At 48.8% G+C, this 15,342-nt stretch overlaps 1 protein-coding gene and 1 pseudogene across 1 annotated transcript in view; one reads left to right on the top strand and one right to left on the bottom strand.

Annotated features, from left to right (window-relative positions):
• Window positions 1–15,342, top strand: part of LOC149285006 (uncharacterized) — a 386,586-nt gene that overhangs the window by 205,253 nt on the left and 165,991 nt on the right. The window lies entirely within an intron of this gene.
• On the bottom strand, window positions 5,120–9,872 carry LOC149285010 (uncharacterized; annotated as a pseudogene).

Below are 15,342 nucleotides of genomic sequence, written 5' to 3'. Positions count from 1 at the left end.
TCCTGGGCTGGGTCATCCTCGGCCGAGGAATATTCTGAGCCCATAGGCTCGGGTTCGGACTCCGAAGCCACCACGTCAACCTCAGAATACGGCCTGGAGTGTTGGACAGACTTGTCTGCACGCAGAATCGGAGCCGGTACCGATGGTTCTGGTCGGTCGGAGAGCTCATGACGGTGGCGGTCTTGGTCCCGAGGCTGATTTGAATCACGAGGACGATCACGACTCCGGACAGGCTTGGCTAGAGCCACCTCTCTAGGGACTGGGAGAAAGAACTGATCAGTCTCCGAGTCATAATAGTATTGAGGATCGGGTGGAGAGCGTGGAGCCAGAGAAACTGGAGATGGAGACCTCGGCGGTTGATCAACGACCTCCTCGTCGTCCGAGAGGAGGAAGGGAAGCGTCGTCGCCGATTGAGTCTGGGCTGGTACCGTCTGGGCGGCGGTGTCCCGGTCGCGGGTACTCGCCGGGGAGTGTTCAAGACGTCCCGTGGATGAGCGGCTGACCGCCATCGGTGTGGCCAGAGGGTCAACTCGGCTCGGAGAATCGGGCCGCGGGCGGTCCCGACGGGGCTCACGATGAGACTTCCGAGGAAGGGAAGCATCGACGGAGCGCCTCTTGGAAGGGGAGCCAAGCTGAGAGGTCGACTTGGACTTCTTAGCCGAAGAAGCAGAAGTCGTCTCCGGGGCCGATAGCTGCCTCTTTTTGGTAGACTTGTGGCGAGACGGCTCATCCGGAGGGAAGAATTGGATCGGGGACTCCGAGATGGAAGCAGTACGGCCAGCACGATCCTCGGTGCGGGCTGCGGAATCCCTCGAGCCCGAGGGTTCCTCGGAGGCGGCGCCTCTCGGTGCAGGGTCCTCCGGACCGGCCCGCTTAGATGGGTCCGACGATCCGGACTTAGACTTGGACCTCTTGACAGAAGATCCCGAGGAGGTCTTTTTCTCCGGGGCCGTCTGGGAAGTCCCCGATGTCTCGGCGGAGGCCCCTTTTTTGCGGCTGGGAGCCGCGTCCTGAACCACTGACCCCGGTTTTTTAGGGGCTTTGGGAGCGGCACCACGGGCCGACGGGCGAGAGGCGTCCGCGCGCCCTAAGTCCTGTCCCAATGACGTGGAAGGGGGCGCACTAGAAGGGCCACTATGAGGCTGGACGGCTGGAGCAGAGGCCGTAGGAGCTGACGCAGGACGAGGGTCCCCCTCCCTGATTTTGCCCTGGGCGATAGCGGACGTCAGCCGCGACTCCCGATTCTTACGAGCTTGGGTGGACATCGACTTACAGAGGCTGCATACCCTGGGGTCGTGGTCTCGGCCCAAGCAAAAGAGGCAAGAAGAATGGGGGTCCTGAACAGGAACTTTCCCGCTGCAGATGTCACATTTCTTGAATGGAGGAGACATCCTGAGTCAAGAAATGAAGTCCAAAGGCAAGTCAAAGACGGTCCGAAGTCAGGGGGGGGAGAAGACAAAGCCGAAGTGAAACAGTCCGAGTCAAAAAACACCAGTGAAATCCGAAAAGCGAGAGCGAAGTTCCAAGCAGCCACTAGCACGGCGGAAAAAAGGAACTGGGGAAAGAGCGGGAAACCAGGGGCCTTATAACGGGTGGGCGGAGTTACCGCCAAAAAGTTTCTATATGTTGCAAAGTAAACTTTGCCCAGTGATTCCAGTAGGTTCCGAGCAGCACTGCGCAGGCGCAGTAAAACCCATTTGTATGATTCGCAGAGACCACGAAGAAGAAGCACTGTATCTATATCAAGAATGTTTTGGATGGTTCCATGAATCCTTTGCCAGAATCCTTTAGCTTTAATGCATGTCCACTTCATATGAAAAAAGCTTTCCTTGGGTTCCCCGCATTTCCAGCACTTAGTATTGCCAGCTTTGTATATCTGGTGGGTTTTTGGGTTACCACTTGAATAACATTTTGATGTAATTTTCTTTATAGTTTTGGCACTGAGTGAATTCATTTGTTCCTTTCCATGATTTCCCCCATTCCTCTATAGCAGGGGTAGGCAACCTTTTTGAGCCGGGGGCCGGGTTGGTGTCCCTCAGGCGACTGGGGGGCCGAAGCCGGGGGTGGAGCTTCAGCCCTCCGGGGCGGGGCCACATGCGGGGGGTGGAGCTTCCACCCTCCGGGGCGGGGCCGCATGCCGGGGGCGGAGCTTCCACCCTCCGGGGGCCAGGCCTCCCCATCTTTGCTGGCCCCTGACGGGGCCCCAGGCCCCGTCAGAGATCGGCAAAAAAGCTGGTGGGGTCCGCCAGCGCTGGAGGGCTCCCTGGAGGGCCCCAGCGACGGCACCGGGCCTCCGAGAGGCCCCCTGCCGCCGTCGGAGCCCTCCTGGAGGGCCCCAGGGATGGCAAAGGGCCCCCCAGAGGCCCCCTGCCACCCTCGGAGCCCTACTGGAGGGCCCCAGGGATGGCAGCAGGCCCTCAGAAGCCCCCTGCCGCCCTCGGAGCCCTCCTGGAGGACCCCAGGGACTGCAGCAGGCCCCCAGAGGCCCCCTGCTGCCCTCGGAGCCCTCCTGGAGGGCCCCAGTGGTGGCAAAGGGCCCCCAGGAGGCCCACTGCCGCCTTCGGAGCGTTCCTGGAGGGCCCCAGGGGCGGCAGCGGGGCCCCCAGAGGCCCCCTGCCGCTCTCGGAGCCCTCCTGGAGGGCCCCAGGGACTGCAGCAGGCCCCCCAGAGGCCCCCTGCCGCCCTCGGAGCCCTCCTGGAGGGCCCCAGGGACTGCAGCAGGCCCCCCAGAGGCCCCCTGCCGCCCTCGGAGCCCTCCTGGAGGGCCCCAGGGACTGCAGCAGGCCCCCCAGAGGCCCCCTGCCGCCCTCGGAGCCCTCCTGGAGGGCCCCAGGGACGGCAAAGGGCCCCCAGGAGGCCCCCTGCTGCCATCAGAGCGCTCCTGGAGGGCCCCAGGGGCGGCAGCGGGCCCCCAGAGGCCCCCTGCCACCCTCGGAGCCCTCCTGGAGGGCCCCAGGGACGGCAAAGGGTCCCCCAGAGGCCCCCTGCCGCCCTCAGAGCCCTCCTCGAGGGCCCCAGGGACGGCAGCGGGCCCCCAGAGGCCCCCTGCCGCCCTCAGAGCCCTGCTGGAGGGCCCCAGAGACGGCAGCGGGCCCCCCATAGGCCCCCTGCCGCCCTCGGAGCCCTGCTGGAGGGCCCCAGGGACGGCAGCGGGCCCCCCAGAGGCCCCCTGCCACCCTCGGAGCCCTCCTGGAGAGCCCCAGGGACGGCAGCAGGCCCCCCAGAGGCCCCCTGCCACCCTCGGAGCCCTCCTGGAGGGCCCCAGGGACTGCAAAAGGTCCCCCAGAGGCCCCCTGCCGCCCTCGGAGCCCTCCTGGAGGGCCCCAGGGACGGCAGCGGGCCCCCCAGAGGCCCCCTGCCGCCCTCGGAGCCCTCCTGGAGGGCCCCAGGGACGGCAGCGGCCCCCCCAGAGGCCCCCTGCCGCTCTCGGAGCCCTCCTGGAGGGCCCCAGGGACGGCAGCGGGCCCCCCAGAGGCCCCCTGCCGCCCTCGGAGCCCTCCTAGAGGGCCCCAGGGACGGCAGCGGGCCTCCTAGAGGCCCCCTGCTGCCCTCGGAGCCCTGCTGGAGGGCCCCAGGGACGGCAGAGGGCCTCCTAAAGGCCTGCCGCCGCTGCCACCGCCGCTGCCCATCGCGGCTTTTCGCCGCTTTGGGCGCCGCCATTTTGGGCGGCAAAATGGCAGCGAAGTCTCACGCGACCTCCCCTGAGGTCGCGCGAGATTTTGCCACCATTTTGGGCAAAAAAATGGCCGCGCCCATAGCAGCCTCTGGGGCGGCAGCAACAGCAGCCAGGGGCCAGGCGGCAGGCCTCCGCAGGCCGCATCCGGCCCGCGGGCTGGAGGTTGCCGACCCCTGCTCTATAGGTATAGTTTTATTTATATCACCTGCCCATCTTACCATGCTGTGTTTAGTAATTTCATCTTCTAGATCTCTTTCTTTTAATAGTTTATAATATTTGGATATGTGTTTACCTTTTTTGTCCATAATAATTTTATCTATTTTGTTGTTATCCATCGTCAACCCAGGAGCTTTATTGTCTGCCTTAAAACGATTGTTTAATTGGTTCTATAAAAACCAATCCTTCATGTTTCCTTTTTATTAAGTTCTTCCATAGATTTCATATTGTATTTTCCTTCTGGTGTTTGGTTTATTAAATCTCCATATCTTAGCCATGGAGTATCTTTGTCCTTTGTTCTATTGTAATAGGCCTCTTGCAATTACACCCAAAAGTGATGTCTCATTTTATACCTTACTTTAAGCAATGCTCTTCTTATAACATGATGGTTAAAAGTATTATTATCTTCTGGTTTTGTATACCACATATATGCATGTATACCAAGATTCAGGTTAGCTTTTTCTATATTCAATAAATTCTTGGTTTCTAATTTGAACCATTCTTCTAACCGTTTGAGACAAGCTGCATAATAAAGCTTGTTGAAGAAAATATCTTTTACTAAGGCAACCATAACAGTTTTGACTCCGTATCCCATCCTGAAGCCTGTTTGAAATGGGTCCAGATAATCTGCTTCATCCAAGACCTCTTGTAGATGAAGATCAACTGCCCTCTCAATCATATTGTTTAGAAATGGGAGATGGGAGACTGGTCTGTAATTGTTCATGTCCAAGGGATCTAGGGAAGGCTTCTCCATAAACGGCCGTACCACAGCTTCTTTTAATCAAGATGGAAAATAGCCCTAACTAAGAGATGCATCTATGATATATCTCAGGTGATATATGAAGAGCAAGGGTCAAGAGGGCAAGTTCTCCTCTTCTCACTTCCAAGGGGCTTGTCCACATCCTCAGTACTCAGATTCAAATTGATCCAGTATGATCTTACTTATGGACACCTTACTTACAACCACTGCAATAATGCTGACATCCAATTTGGCTCTTATCTGAGAGATATTATCTGTGAAATAGTAATTTAAAGCATCATAGTGAGCTGTAGAAGGCAAAGTTTTGTGCAAATTCACAACTTATGTGCATCAAAGAGACCAGTGTGTTGAAACAGCAAAGAACTTTATTGAAAACACATATCAAAAATTCAGTGTTTAAGCCAGAACTACCAGAATATATTAAAACCCCAAACATTAAATTCCACCCTCTTCCAAACCCCACCCACAATTCTCACCATCTATCCCCCACTATTAACCAGCCCCACTTTGCCATCCTTCTCACACGCACAATCTCTCCCTGCCCCAGACATTTGAAGAAACTAGCTCCCTTTCTGTTACTACCGGTCCCCAACTTTCTTCAGCCAACATCCCACAAATTCCGAATGCTATCATTGCTTTTCTAACTAGCTGCAACAAATCCCAGCCCCCCATCTAACTAATCTAAACCATGACCCATAATCCCCAGCCAAATTTGTAACTCAAAACAATTATCTATACTAGTAGCAATTAAAACCTAAACTTAACAAAACATAACTTTAAAACATAAACAGACATATGGACAGAAAAACTCTACAAATAAATTCATAAGGGCTTTTAAACACCGCTGGATTGAAAAAATATCTTTGTATTCAATCTTTACAAAAATAATGTTCATTCACTTCATGGATTTGTGTGGCTTCTCTCCTGTGTTGCCTCTCTGGTGTCTCAGGTGGGCTGACTTGTCAGAAAAACATTTCCCACAATGCTGGCATTTGTGAGGCCTCTCTCCTGTGTGGACTCCCTGATGTCTCACTAGGTGTGACTTTGAAGAAAAACATTTCCCACAATGCTGGCATTTGTATGGCTTCTCTCCAGTGTGGACTCTCTGATGTTTCACGAGGCTTGACTTCCGAGAAAATCATTTTCCACAATGCTGGCATGTGTATGGCTTCTCTCCCTTGTGGATTCTCTGGTGTGTCAGTAGGTTTGACTTCTGAGAAAAACATTTCCCACAATGCTGGCATTTGTAAGGCTTCTCTCCTGTGTGGACTCTCTGATGTCTCAGGTGGGCTGACTTGTCAGAAAAACATTTCCCACAATGCTGGCATTTGTGAGGCTTCTCTCCAGTGTGGACTCTCTGATGTCTCAGGTGGGCTGACTTGTCAGAAAAACATTTCCCACAATGCTGGCATTTGTGAGGCTTTTCTCCTGTGTGGACTCTCTGATGTATCACTAGGCTTGACTGCCGACAAAAACATTTCCCACAATGCTGGCATTTGTATGGCTTCTCTCCTGTGTGGACTCTCTGATGTTTCACTTGGGCTGACTTGTCAGAAAAACATTTCCCACAATGCTGGCATTTGTGAGGCTTCTCTCCTGTGTGGGCTCTCTGATGTATCACTAGGCTTGACTGCCGACAAAAACATTTCCCACAATGCTGGCATTTGTATGGCTTCTCTCCTGTGTGGACTCTCTGATGTCTCACTAGGTCTGACTTCAAAGAAAAACCTTTCTTACAATACTGGCATTTGTATGGCTTCTCTCCTGTGTGGACTCTCTGATGTGTCACTAGGCTTGACTTCTGAGAGAACCAATTCCCACAATGCTGGCATTTGTATGGCTTCTCTCCTGTGTGGACTCTCCGATGTATGACTAAGACTGACTTGCAAGCAACATTTTTTCCACAATGCTGGCATTTATGTGACTTCTTTCTTGTGTGGACTCTCTCATGACTCACAAGTTCTTCTGTAAAGAAGGACAATCACAGTCAAGAATGAATATCAGAATTAAGAGAGGAGGGTGTTACCCCAAGATTTAGCCCTTGTTGAACCCTCCCTATTTGATATTAAATTAATAAAGTTGCTGAGAGTGACCCAAGCATGACATTATTGCAGATGTCCCCAAATCCATGGAACAATCGTATCCCTACTGACAGGAGGAAAGAAGAGATTGTAGTGGAACTGCCTTAAGGGAATCAGTCAAAGCAGATAGTCAAAGGACTGTTGAAAAAAATATTCCATTAAACATGATTAAAAATATTTTGATTGACAAGTGGCATCATGTCCTGTGAGACTGCCATAGAGTACTGAGTCAGAGCCCAAGGGATGATAACTGCAGAGGTCACTTCATGCTGTCTGGCACCAGGAGATGACTCACAACCAATACAGTATACAGCTCACATGCGGATTGGTGTGGATTGGATTGGAGTTGTGTGTACAAGAGATGGTGAAGTTGATGGAAGTCAGAGAGCTTCCAAGTATTTGTATTATTTTGCAACTCAGGATAGAGAACCTCCAAGGACTTGGGTGAAATCAACTGTGTCTGTGAGTTACTTTTAAGTGTGGACAGTAGTCAGTGCATTGCCAAAACCTATATCTGGATATTTGTTTCCATACTCTGCTATGTTATTGTTGAGCTGAATCAGGAAGTGTTTCTTTCAGATCACGCTGTACATTGGCTTATGAACAGGACTGGAATTCAGAGCCAAGAAAGACCTGAGAGCCGGTGTGCTAATCCCTTTTGTCTGAGGTATTTGCATCAAGCATCCGTTGCATTCAATTTGGATTCAGACAATTTTTTCCCCACCCAGGAAACATACTAAAGCGATTTAAACCATTTTGAACCCTCAGTCTCTGTCCGAAAGCAACAATTTCAGTATAAATGTCTGCCCCGATATTTACTGTTCTTTGGTGTCAGTCCCGTTGCAGAGAGAAACTCTGTTGGTTTACATGGCTAAGCGCCTCAATATACTCAACAAAACCACTTTCCGTTCCCTTGCAGGACTCTCAGCAATTGGAATCAAGGACATTCTAGGAAATGTATTACCATTAGTATAGCTTTACATTATTCACCAATCCCACCTTTTTTACTTACCTCTTGTGTGTATGTACGAATGCTTGTGTGTGCGTGCGTGCGTGCATGCATTTTTGCTTTTTCCCTAAATAAAACATAAAACCCCATTTGAAATGCCTCTGGAGTTATGTGAGATTTCGTGCCTGGTATAGTTGGGCTGACCTCCGAGGTCACTGTTGCCTGAACAAAATTATGTCTCTTCTTTGGGCTAAGTACCAAATCCCTCCCCCCCCCCCCCAAAGCATAGCACTTGCGAGTGTCCTCCCCAGACTCCAGCATTTTGGGTAACAAAGGGCCTCTGGAACCAAAAAGGCAGCTAAGCAAGCTCAGGTTGGAAAATAAAAGTGCCTTTTCTCTAATTGTGTCCTCCTTTCCTTCCTTCCTAAATATTACTCATAATTGCTAAATAAAACCACTTTATATGACTGAAAACAAGGACCTGAGCCGGTTCTCATTAGTTCACTGAAACCAGTTCTGAAAGTCTGTCAGAACTGCCTCCAAATCCCCAAGGCCCCTCTCCTGGCCCTTCCCAGGGGTCCCTTCCTCTCCTCACAGAGCTAGGCGATCCTGGCTTGGCTCCTGCCTTCCCCTCCTGGCTCCCAGAGGCTTGATCCACTTCACTTTCTCCCTCTGCTCTCTAACCTTCTTTCTTGCCCATCAGCATCTCATTTTCAGCATCTCTTCCCTGCCTTTCACTTTTTCACTTTCCGTCCGTCTCTTTATCACAGACACATACCCACAGAGTGTGATGCATAAAAGGGACACTTTGAAACCCATTTGTTGGGAAAGGCAGGATAATCAATATACAAATAATTCATTGGCAAAGGCAGAGCAAAGGAGCTGGGACCTGGACTCCAATTTTGGTGAGGGTCAAGCGCCAAGGAGCAGCCTTAAAACAGCCTTAAAACATGTATCAGACAGGCATGGACTACTGATGGGGTTTGGGGGAGATCTCAGGGGCAACCCTACATTGTATTGCTGGGGGGAGGGGGGTCGGAATGAAATAATATTTTGCATCCCACAGCATCCCTTTTGGGAAGTGGAGTCCATTTTGCCACTGTTGGGCCCTCTTTGAGCCATTGCAGGCCCAAGGGAGGTCTTTCCCCCAAGAAGACTCTCCAGAGCCTTAAAAGGATGGAAGAGGGGCCAAAAAAGTTAGGAAACCTGCCCAGGGATGTGCTGAGTACCATTAGGGTGTGAAAATCATTAATCTCTATGGCTTCTTTCCACAAAATCCTAGAATAGGCAGTTTAGGATGGAGTATTTAGAATCCTTAGATACTGGAGAAAAATAGTGCCTCACTGAACTACAGATTCAATTAATTAAACTACACTTGAAAGGGATCTAGGAGTCCTAGTAAACAAGAAGTTGAACATGGGCCAGCAGTGTGATGCGGAAGCTAAAAAGGCCAATGTCATTCTGGGCTGCGTCAATATGAGTATAGTTTCTAGATCAAGGGAAGTAATAGTGCCACTCTATTCTGCTTTGGTCAGGCCTCCCTTGGAATATTCCTGTGTCCAGTTCTGAGCCCCACAATTCAAAAAAGATGTTGTGAAGTTGGAACATGCCCAGAAGAGGGCAACCAAAGTTGTGACGGATCTAGAAACCATCAAGCCCTATGAGCAGCGGATTAGAGAGCTGGGTATGTTTACCCTGGAGAAAAGAAAGTTAAGCGTGGATGTGATATCTAAATATAGGAAAGGGTCATATTAAGGATGGAGCAAGCTTGCTTTCTGCTGCTACAGAGAAAAGGAGACACCACAATGGATGCAAGCCACAGGGAAAGAGTTTCCACCTAAACATTAGGAGGACCTTTGTGACAGTAAGAGCTCTTTGACAGTGGAATATACTCCCTTAGAGTTTGGTGGAGTCCTCTTCTTTAGAGGCCTTCAAAGAGAGGCTGGATGGCCATCTCTTGGGGGTGATTTGAATGTGTATTCCTGCATGGCAGAAAGGGGTTGAACTGGATGGCCCTTGTGGTCTATTCCAACTCTATGATTCTATAATTCTAGTGGAACCATAGCAACATGATAATATAGTATGAAAGGGGCCTTACTCTTTATATAAAGAGTAATGGATTCAGGTTCCTTACCTACAGAAGCCACATTCTCATAATTGTCCATCATTACATAATTGTACAAAAGTTTCTGTTTCGTCGTCAACAGATTCCATTCATCTTCATTGTAATATACTGCCACATCTGCAAAGGTGACCTGAAATAGAAAATAGCCCTCATCCAGAGAGTGACTAAGCAAAAGGGGAGGAAAGGACATGGTGCATCCCAAATATTATTTCATCCCTTCAGAATTCAGTCCACGAAATAAACTTTAAATTCTGTCAGCAAGAAAAAAGCTACTGCCTGTGAGATCCACTTTCTCTCAAATCCTTTCAATATAATAAAGAATATAATTTAGGACATGGGTGGGATATTGAGGATGAATTGGGATACTGACTTTCCCAAAATATATAGTACATTCAGCCACAAAACAATTATGGTGCATTTAGCCATTTCTTGCCAAATTTCAGAGGAAATGTCATTCGTAAAAAACAGTTCTGGGGAGCACTGTGTACATGAGGGCCACTGGGCCCACCCCCAATTTACATCCAGAGATGGTCTCCCCTATCCCCAACATTTTACAGACCAGAAAAGCAAGGCACATGTGGACAAGCAACACTAGAAGGTGGTGAGGATGGCCAAGGTTGTTTATGAGCAAGATCACACAAGCTAGGAAGGGCACAGCAGTTTGCTTTTGACTCAGCCTCCTGGCAAGGGAAGACCCTGGCAGATTCTCTCCTCTCCTCCCTTTTGAGTTGATGAGGTGCAAACTCCTTGGAAGTCATTTTGCAGCAACCCAAGAGAGCCGAGGAGAAGGTGGAAAGTCGGTGGAGGAGAGAGAAACTGGGACATTTTTGAAAGCCCCTGAAAAAGTGGGGTGACAGAGGATTAACCAGGACTTTCTCTGCCAAACTGGGACAATATGTTCTCCACTTGCTTTCATGAGCTGGCTCAGCAGTGACACAAATGAAACTAATAGGATGTTGACTCACCAAAGAGTTGTTGTTCTTTGACAGCCTCTTTCTCTTGGAGCACAACACCCTCCGCTTGGCCTCTGTGTTGGCCATTAGGTGGGCGGGGAGGTGGGGGTCCTGGTAGCCTGCAGTTGGGTCTCTTCCAGTAAAATATGTCCCAAAGCTGTATACAAGGAAGCCGAGATGAAGTTCCTGAGAAAAGAGATTAGGGTTAGGCTTGATTTGTCAAGAAACACTGTATCACTCAAAGACACAGAGAACAGTGTGCTGCTGGTGAGATACGCAGGTGACATATGCCTCCTTTGAGCCAATGCAGAGGTGGGCATCCCCTTCCTCCCTCTTCACCAAACAAAGCCCCATGGACCTAGCATAGATTCACTGCAGCTCCCCTACATAACAGATACTCCATGTTAAAACGCTTTTGACGTTGCTATGTTGCACAGCACATGAGGCAACACGGTAACATATGGCGCCAGATTCTCCACCTTGACTGTAGTCAGTAGCTTGTGAGCTGAAGAAACACCTGTCGCTTTCTCAGTAAGCAAAGAGACACTGTAATCTTCTCTCAGATGAGGCTTTTATTCCTATAAGAGTTTCCACTGTGTACAACACTATATACATCGACACCCTCCACCATCCACACCAGTAACAACCCACTCTGAGGCACACACTGTCTCACTCTTCCTCAGTGACAGTTGAGAATGACAGTTGGCAGTTGCATCAACATTCCAATGGCAGATACAGAATTAGTCAGTTTTAAAAGAGTAGAAGCACCCAAGATGAATTTTTATCCTGTAAAAATGGTTTTGCTTTTTAAAATTAACCAGTTTGTTTTTCTGTCTAATCCTTATTCTTCTTGTTGTTTGTTTGTTTGTATGTTCGCTTGTATCATTCTTGGTAGTATGAGTTATTCTGGTCTGCCTCCTTCCTTCTTCCCTGAAAATCTCTCAGTAAGAAAACTGGGGAGACTTTTAAAACCTCCCAAAGGAGCCACTTTTGGCCTTTTTTGGGTACAAGCCTCCTCTTAGGAGCCAAAGATCGATGTTTGTGAAGAAGAAGAATAAGGCATGTATTAAAACTATCCCCCCATTTCTGATCCCTTTTAAAACCCTTGTTCCCCAGAAGGAGCAGAGCTGTGTAATAAGAAAACCCTCTCAGAAAAGAGACACAAAAGACACACAAAGAGACACACTTCCTTCCTTTTGGCCCAAGGAGCCTGGCCTCCTTCTGACTCTGGAGCCTCAGGAGAGAAAGAAAAGCCTCTGTTCAACTGAGGCCTCAGAGAAGGTTCCAGAACATTATTCCCCACAGTCACAAGCAGCACAAAACGGCCACCGGAACACAAAAGCACTGCCAGAACACAAAATGGTCGCTGGAACACAAAAGCACTGCCAGAACACAAAATGGTCACTGGAACACAAAATGGCCTCCAGAACACAAAATGGCTGCCTCTGCCTCAGTGCTTGGCAGTTGGCAGTTTGAGGCCTTCATGGGAGAGAGAGAGAGGGAAGAGTGGAAGGAGGTCCTGAAGGGAGGGGGCCTTGGGAGATAGAGAGCCTTCCTGAAATATTCGGGGTTCGCTTCCTAACAAAGGGGTTTCTGGCCTCATAAAGGTTTTGGGGCAAACTGGATCTGAAAGGCAGTAGTAGCGTTTTCTCTTGCCAAAGGGATTTACAGTGTATTTCCTGGACTTGATCTCCAGCATCCACATGGCCAGAGAGAGGAGGGGTCCTGCCCTGCAGTAAGGCCCCTGCAGTCCCTCTGAAACAAAGACTTCAACTCCCACGCCTTCTTCCTTCCTTCCTTCCTTCCTTCCTTCCTTCCTTCCTTCCTTTCTTTCTCCCTAGCTGCCTTGTGTTAGTGGTGTTACTTCTCGTTTGTCATTGTGTGCTTTCAAATTGTTTCTGACTTATGGCAACCGTAAGGAAAGCCCTTTGCAGGCTTTTCTTGGCAAGATTTGTCCAGAAGTAGTTTTGCAAGTGCCTCCCTCTGAGGCTGAGAGAGTGTGACTTCCCTAAGGTCACTCAGTGCGTTTCCATGGCCAAGAGGGCATTCGAACCCTGGGCTCCAGGGTCATAGTCCAGTTCTACATCCACTAAACCACGCTGTCTCTTTCTTGAGTCTTTGTCGTTTCTTGTGGAGTGGCTCCAAGTCATTGTTGACTTCTGGGGACCCTCTCCTGGGGTTTCCTTGGCAAGAGTTGTTCAGAGGAGGTTTGCCATTGCCTTCCCTGAGGCTGAGAGAGTGTGGCTTCTTGTCCAAGGGACTCAACTGGTTTCATGGAGGAGTGGAGCACTGGACTCTGGCCTCCAGAGTTGTAACCCAACACTCAAACCACTGCACCACACTGCCTCCCATTCCCATGTACAACCTGGGAAATAATTGCAGACTTTTATCTGTTTTTCATGTGTGTCTTCAATTCTATTCCAACTTATGGCAACCCTAAGGCAACCTTACCATGGGGTTTTCTTGGCAGGTTTCTTCAGTGAGGGGTTGCCATTGCCATCCTCTGAGGCGGAGAGAGTGTGACTTGCCAAGGGTCATCTAAGTCAAAAATATTGCAGCAATAATCCAATCTGAGACTGCTTTAACTGCTCTGGCTCAGTGCTAGGGAATTCTGGGAAATGTAGTTTTGTGAGACATTGAGCCTTCTCTTTCAGAGACCTCTCGTGCCATAATAAAATCCATTTCCCAGGATTCCCTAGCACTGGGCCAGGGCAGTTAAAGCGCTCTCAATATGGACTATTGCTGCCGTGTGTTTTGGACCTTACTTGGCTGCAAACTGTCCATAGCCTGCAATGCATCTCCTAATTCTGTTGGCAGTCCCTCCCTCCCAACACTTTCTCATTCCCCCCCAAAACCAGAGCAAAGTTGGCAGATGGAAAGAGGTTTTAAAGCAGCATTTAAATATGCATTATTTGTTTTTAAAAGACTAAATTTCCCAAATGCTATTATCTGTTTTGTAGCTATTATTACAGAAAGACGTAGAGTGCAAACTCCTCAAGTACCTTTATTTTCAGGAGTGAGATGGGCTTTTCCAACTGACACACTTTGATGATCTCCGGTGGTCCAAGCAGCCAAACTGCGGCCCTGTAATAATAATAATAATAATAATAATAATAATAATAATAATAATAATAGTTTTATACTCCTTTCTTCAGCCAAAAGGCTATCAGAGTGTCTTACAAATTGTTAATTAGACATTTAGACATTATGGCTCTTAGCCCAGCAGACCCTTAAACTTCCTTAACTCTTTCTGCCTCCATCCAGTGAATTATAAAAGGGTTTCCCTTAACCTACACTGGGACCAGTTAAGGAACCTTATTTCTCCTTCTTTACTGATCTTCCCAAGCATCAACTGAGCCAAGACACGTGTAAAAGGAGCGTCAAGTAATAGATACTCCAAGGAGGTATGTATTATAAATAACGAAATATAACTTAAATATAAGTTATACAAGATACAGTGCTACCCCGGGTTACGAAATTAATTCGTTCCGCGGCGCCGTTCGTAACCCGATACATTTCGCAACCCGAAAAGGCTTTCCGTTAGCGCTGGAAAGCCGCTAGCCGCGCTTCGCATTTGAATTTCGCGCCGAAATGAATTTCATAACCCGAAAAATAGTTCGTAACCCGGAACACTTTTTTCCAATCTAACTTTTTCGTATCCCGGAAATTTCGTAACGCGATCAATTCGTATCCCGGGGTACCACTGTATTAAGAATCTTGCAGGTACAATATTTGTAAATATATAATGTTCAATTCATACAAAGTATTAAATAAATAAATAAACTCAAGTGTCCAATTCTGAGACTAACTTCCAAGATCCGCTCTTTAACTCTCTCTCTCGATCTCCAACCGACACAATTCCCCCAACTGTCTCTTGGTCTCTCAGGCCTTATATCTCCTTCTCACGGAAGCTTCCAGAAGAACCTTCATCTTGCTCTCTGATTGGTCAAGTGAGCCTTCCGTAGCAGTGATGTCATTCTGCATTTGCATAAACCTCCCTTTACTGCCTGAAGAAGACCTCCATTCACTGGAGCCCAGTCATTACACTTTCCCAAGGCAAGGCTTGCACCTATTTCCCAATGTTGTTCTTGGTGTCTGCCTTCCAGTTGTTTCCAGGTCTTATGGTGATCTTATGGGAGTCTCTGAAGGGGTTTTCTTGGCAGCTTTCTTCAGAGTGGGTTTCCATGTCCATCCTCTGAGGCTGAGAGAGTGTGACTTGCTCAAGGCTTCAGTTCTTTGGGAAGCCTTTTTTCTTTATCTTCTAGAAGGCAGCTGAAGTGTTGCTTCTTGCTCTGAAGAATGAGAGGAACCTTCTGGCATCCAAAAGGCTAACATTCTCTGGAGTTATGTCTGATAATATGTATAGATAGGATTGCAACACCTGTTCATTTATTAAAATGTTTATAGTGCACCCCATATCATAGAATCTCATAGATATGTCCCTCAATAGTTAACCAAATTAAAGAGTATACAAAACAAAAACATGAAACAAGCTGGACAAGGCAACTGTTACATGGATTTGTCATTGGTTGACTGGCCGAACCCAAAGGATATTCAACAGTGGCTCCTTTTCATCCTGGAT

Source organism: Sceloporus occidentalis, unplaced genomic scaffold, assembly GCF_023333645.1.
Source record: "Sceloporus occidentalis isolate IW3139 unplaced genomic scaffold, rSceOcc1.0.p SCAF_86, whole genome shotgun sequence".
Classification (NCBI taxonomy): Eukaryota; Metazoa; Chordata; class Lepidosauria; order Squamata; family Phrynosomatidae; genus Sceloporus; species Sceloporus occidentalis.
Note: the sequence above shows the minus strand (reverse complement) of the source record. Positions and strands in the feature narration are given on the sequence as shown.